This window comes from Eulemur rufifrons, chromosome 3 (genome assembly GCF_041146395.1).
Source record: "Eulemur rufifrons isolate Redbay chromosome 3, OSU_ERuf_1, whole genome shotgun sequence".
NCBI classification, from domain to species: domain Eukaryota; kingdom Metazoa; phylum Chordata; class Mammalia; order Primates; family Lemuridae; genus Eulemur; species Eulemur rufifrons.
Genome location: NC_090985.1, coordinates 11,014,622 through 11,020,739, shown reverse-complemented (window position 1 = coordinate 11,020,739; position 6,118 = coordinate 11,014,622). Strand labels below are relative to the sequence as shown.

The window sequence follows — 6,118 nt, the reverse complement described above, 5'->3', positions numbered from 1 at the left end:
CGTGTGGCCAATTTTATTTCATCTATACATACCCCTGTTCCTACATCTCACAGATTACTTTGAAATAAGTTCCAGAATCATAGTATTTCATCAGTAAGGATTTTGGCATGTACCTTTAAAACATAAGTACTTTTTATTTAAAATACATAATCATTGTATCACATTACCATACATAAATATTGGCAACCATTACTTGATGTCATCACCTATTTAGTTGATGTTCAAATTTTCCCAATTGTTTCATCTTTTTTGTAGTTATTTGGATCAAGATTCAAATAAGATTTATACATTGTGATTGGCTGATATGTCTAAAGTCTCTTTTAATCGAGGGGTTTGCCCTCTGTTCCCTTTTACCTTACAATTTATTTATTAAAGGTCAGGTAACTTATATTTGTGAAGCTTTCCAGAGTCTGGATTTTTCTGACTGTATCCTTGGGCTGCTGTTTTTCTTTTTTCATGTCTGACAGGTAATATGCTGACGTCTTAACAAGGGTTGAGGGAGGTACATCTCACATGTGAGCGTGAAACCCCAATCATGCTTGTGAACTACAACAGCATCATGTGCTGCTGTTTAACATGTTTCTCTGTGCTCTGTATTTCCTGTAAATTGGTAGATATAGATGCTCGATCAGATGCAGGTTAAATTTTGGGGGGCAAGTATTACTTAATAAGTGAAGTTTTGGATTTCCATCAAGAGGCACCTAATATTGAGTTGTTTCTCTTTGTGATGTTAGCAGCATTGGTGATCAGTGCCTGGACTCACAAATTCTTTAGGGGTTATAAAATGATGATACTCTAATTCTATCATTCCTTTTTCATTTGTTAGCTGGGATATTCTACAAAGAGAAACTTTCCCTCACTGACTCTTTAGTAACACTGAGATACAGCTTGTATAGGAAAGGCAAGATAAATGCTTGATTCTTTCCTTGTATTTATCAATTTTCAAAATAATGAGCTAGTTTCCTCAAAGATAAAGAAGTTTAAAACTAATATTATAAACCCATGGATTTAAATGTATTTTATCATATTATTTGCAGCTTTTATCTGTATGAATGCTCAAATTGTCCCATCTGTCCCATCTGCCCAATTGTCCCATCTGCCCAATTGTCCCATCAGATTGTCCCAGGGTTTTTTTTTTTTTTTAAGTTGTTATTGATACCACCTCATTAGTCATTGGTGGCTTCTTTGCTGGCTGGTAGAAGGTGTTCCTGGCTCATCTTGTACATTTCTTGCCTTAGACCTGAAGTCAGCTATGTCTCCAAGGAGTCTTGGTTCTGATAAGTGGGAAATTGTACTTAGAAGCCACAGCCTGGGTGCTAGGAGCACTGTGCTTTTACACTTTATCCATCTTGCTGTGTGTATACCTGGTCTTTGTTCTAAGGTCACAGCATATTCCATAATGTGCACTCTCTACTTGGCTCAGATCCGTTCTTCTGCTGGACACCAAGATGGCCCTCCACTCCCTGCTACCTTTTCCTGCTGCGTGACAGTGAGCATCCCTGCACTTGTCCCCTTGTGGACTTGTGTGCAAATCTCTCTGGGATATATATTCCAGAATATATCTGCGGCTTCTTCTTGTAAGGCCAGTGTTATTATTATCCCTATTTTGTTGGGAAGGCCACCAAGCAGCTGCAGGTGAGAAAGACGCTGTGGAAGGGAGAAGAGAGGAGGACACAGAAAAGGGAGTGGGCAGGTGGGACAGCCTAGAGACCGTTTCCCTTGTGTCTCTCTTGAGGGGAGGCTGCTCGTGTCCTGTGGTCCTTGAGTCATGGGGCCTGGAGGAAGAGCTGGCAGGGGATGGGCCAGCATTCTCTTGGCTCCTCATGGCAGCCTCCACACCTTTCTTCAGGAGCCCAAAACTCCCAGTGTTTTATGGCTCAAGCCGTTGGAATATCTCATACCCCTGTGGTTGTGTTTGTCACCTACACGGTGGGCTTTCTTCTGCACGTCCACCAAGGACTTTTGCAGGTGACTCTGAGTTGTCTTCTCCCCTTCACTTCTTGCCAGCATCCTGGTTCCCCTCATTACGCACATGGACGACCTATTCTGAGCCACAGCCTCTCAGCAACTCCAGCTCCTCTATGGCCACACTCTTCTATCTCAGAGCCTGTTCCCTTTGCCACACCATAGACAGAGGGCACAGTGAGGACTAAGGCTTGGAGGCTAGAAAGGAAGCCATTGTGGCCATTGTGGCTCAAGCACAGAACACGGAGCCCACAGTATAAGACAGGGCTCCATGGTTAGGCAGGGCCCCATCACTCAGAGATCTGTAGGTCACCTTAAAGATTTTGGCCAGTATTCTAAGAAGGTAGCATGTGTTGGTGATGGTGACATGATCAAGTTGTGTACTGAAAAGCCCTCTATGGCTACCACGTAGAGAATGGATGGGACTAAGTGGGCCGGTGAGCAGGCTATTGTTGTGATCCCATGAGAGATAAAGGTAACATGGAGCAGGACAGAGACAAGTGGACAGACTTGGGGGATCTTCACGAGTAAAAATTGGCCTGTTTCTGGTTTGGATATGGAAGGAGAGAGAGAGAGGAGGCAGTCAAGGGTGATTCCCAGGTTTTCAGCTTGCTCGGTGGGACAGATGGTGCCACTTCCTGGTTGGGGGAACATGGGGAGGTGGCCAGGCTTGAAGTTTGGTGGTGGAGGTGGTGGTGTGTTTAAGGGTAGGGGGATCACAAACACTCTCCTGGGTATGCTGAGTATGAGAAGCCTTTGAGCAACACAGTGGGTAAGGGACACACAGGTCTGGAGCTCAGAGGGGAGGTCTGGCTCGAAGAGGGGAAGTTGGGCATCACCAGCACGTAGGTGGGAATTAAGCTGGAGGCGGAGCCGAGGTGGCCTAAGGAGAGGGAGCAGAGAAGCGGGCCTGGGCCAGCCTGAGGACACCAGCGTCCGATGGTTACATGGAGGAGAACGGATACGCAAACGGGGCCGGAGGGGCAGCCGGAGGGGCAGGAAGAGAAGCAGAAGAGCGTGGTGTCCTGGAGGCCACGGGAAGGGTGTTTCAAGAAGGGACTCTGGTTTTGCTGAGGGAGGGGGTCAAGGAAGATGAGGAATGAAAATGTCTGTGAAATTTAGCGATACGGAGTCACGACTAAATTTAGACATGCTGTTTCGGTGGGGTGACAGCTGGAAGCCAGGGAGGGGGTTGACGAGTAGGACGTGAGGTGATGGAGACATTGACGGGGCTTTTGCGAAGGCCGTTTGGGGACGGGCTGGAGCAGTGGCGGGGCTTGTCCTTTTGCCCTCCGTCCTGCCAGGATCTGGAACACGACAGCTCGGCAACGGCAGTGGCCGTCTTGGGGCCGTGAGGAGAAGGCCCAGAGACCCTAGAGCTGCTTGAACCAGCAGCAGCTATCGCCCAGCTCTGGAACTTTCTTTACATGTGAAAAATAAAACCTCATGTGTTGTTTGCAGCTGAAGATAATTTGAAGCTGATACAGCATGTCGTCAGCGTGATCTCAGTTAATCCTCACAATCGCCTTTTGAGGTAGTGCCATTATTATTCCTATTTTGCAGACAGGGAGACAAAACACGAGGTTAAGAGAGTAGGGTCACACAACTCAAGTGGCAGAGCTGAGATTTAAAGACAGGGTTTCCGACTCAAGGCCACGCCCTTAACTCCAGTGATAAACTCTCTCAATGGCTATTATTAGAACTTTCTTGTCCTTGCCATCAGCCATCTCAAAATGTCACGGAGAGGACTACATGACACAGTGTTGCCAAATCTCCTTTCACTGAAGGAAGCACAGAGTAGGTGCTTAATACATGCTTTAAAATACCTAACTAGTTTTTCTTCCTCATCTGCTACACATTTTGTGGAGATGGTGGTGGTGGTAGGGGATTGCTAGTTGATATTAAAAGTAATTTCTACCGCCATAATTCCAGGATTCAACTTTGTATGCACTCTGGTAGTTCATATTCAGAACAACCTTCCGGCTTAGGATCCAGGGGAAAAATCGCTGAAATCAGAGGCTCCAAGCTGCCGGTGTGGGGAATCAAGCTCTATTGCCACAGCTGTGACCATCTTTCGGCGGCAGCGAGGAACGAGCACACCAGGCTGAGTCGCAGTCCTGGCCGTTCTGTTAAGTGTGATGTCACGAAGGGGGATTGTGAAATCACCCAGTTCCAAGCAGAACAGAAAATCTGTCCAAGTCGTGCAAATGTTATTTAAAATCCTAGCCTTTGGCCATGAGAAAAGTCCCTGCAGTCACATCAAAGAACCAGAAGAGTTTTCTTTCTTTCTTTTTTTTTTTTTTGAGACAGAGTCTCACTCTGTTGCCCAGGCTAGAGTGAGTGCCGTGGCATCAGCCTAGCTCACAGCAACCTCAAACTCCTGAGCTCAAGCGATCCTCCTGTCTCAGCCTCCTGAGTAGCTGGGACTACAGGCATGCACCACCATGCCCGGCTAATTTTTTCTATATATATTTTTAGCTGTCCATATAATTTCTTTCTATTTTTAGTAGAGATGGGGTCTCGCTCTTGCTCAGGCTGGTCTCGAACTCCTGAGCTCAAACGATCCGCCCACCTCGGCCTCCCAGAGTGCTAGGATTACAGGCGTGAGCCACCGCGCCCGGCCCAGAATAGTTTTCAAAGATGGTTTTTATTACTAAACTGTTACTATAAACATGCTTTCACCCAAATAGAGCAAAAATATGCAATTTCCTGAAAATGGGAGCTATGAAATCGCATCCCCGGAATATTGGTAATTACTGTTGATGATCCGTTTATTAGCATTTCAATACACAGTCTGAGGGGGAGAGCCCCGCCCACCAGTGTGTAGCAACAATTTCTTTTCTTAATCTAATTTGATAAAGAAACTGCCCGATGGCTTTTTTCTATTTTTTGAGACTTGAGTAAAACTCAGAGTTTATTAATGCGTTTACATTACTTATAATACTTTAAGCACTGGCCTAATATATAGACAGTAAAACTTTATATGTATTAAATGATAGGTAATTGTGTTTTCCTCAACAAAATATTTGGATTAAATAAAAAATGGACATTTACACTGCTTTCTTTTTCAATCATTGCCCATCAATTTAGAACATATAAAATTCAATTTATTCCAAATTCTCTACCACGACCATCTTGATCATGAGAGCTTATTTGAAAATGTGCTGATAATGAGTTTTCTGACACATACATTATAAGTTAGAGTGAAAAGCTGGGGTGGCCTGTGCATCTGCCACAGCTGTTGCTCATTTATTCTGTTTATTCTTTGCTAATACTTTCAATGAACAGAGCTTAGAGTCGGCAGGAGGCTGGAACCCTGACCACCAATCTTATAAATCATCCATTTGGATTCAAATACTAATTACCATCCCTCCATTTTAGATATCCTACATATTTTAAATGGTACAACTTCCTATAACAAAGGGAATGAGATACCAAGGACATAGGTGGCTGAAACTTTATTGGGACAATTAGTAGAATACTCTATGCTTTTGAGCATCCACTATACGCCTGGAACTTTATTTTCGTAATCATTATCGTAATCATTATAACAACCCTATGAGGAAGGCATGTCAGCTGCAGAAACTGAGACTCCGGACGGTGAAGAAACTCACCTGTTTTCACTGCTAAGAGGGGCCAGACACGTTACTTTAAGATACTCCTATTGCTGTGGTTTGAATATTTATTTGTTCCCTCCAAAACTTATGTTGAAATTTAATCCCCAATGTGGCAGTATTGAGAGGTGGAGCCTTTCAGAGGTGATTGGGGCGTGAGGTCTCTGCCCTCATGAATAGATTATTCCACTCATGGATTAACGGGTTAACATGGGAGTGGGACTGGTGACCTTTTAAGAGCAGAAACCTGAACTAGCAGGCTCAGCCCCCTCACCATGTGATGCCTTGTGCTGCCTCAGGACTCTGCAGAGTCCCCACATAAAGAGATTGGCAAGAAGGCCCTCACCAGATGTGTCCCCTCAACCGTGGACTTCTCAGCCTCCATAACTGTAAGAAACAAATTTCTTTTCTTTATCAATTACTAGGTTCATGTATTCCGCTATAAGCAACAAAATGGACTAAGACACCTGTGTTGCTACTGTTTAACACAGCATACTGGCCAAAGTGATAAGGAAATAAGTAAGAGGAGAAAGGATTGG

At 44.6% G+C, this 6,118-nt stretch overlaps 1 non-coding gene across 1 annotated transcript; it reads right to left on the bottom strand.

The window, feature by feature from the left end:
• Positions 1 to 457: 457 nt before the first annotated feature.
• LOC138382308 (small nucleolar RNA U13) lies at positions 458 to 558 on the bottom strand. The gene has a single exon (XR_011233394.1). It is a non-coding gene; the product is annotated as a small nucleolar RNA U13 (small nucleolar RNA).
• Positions 559 to 6,118: the final 5,560 nt, after the last annotated feature.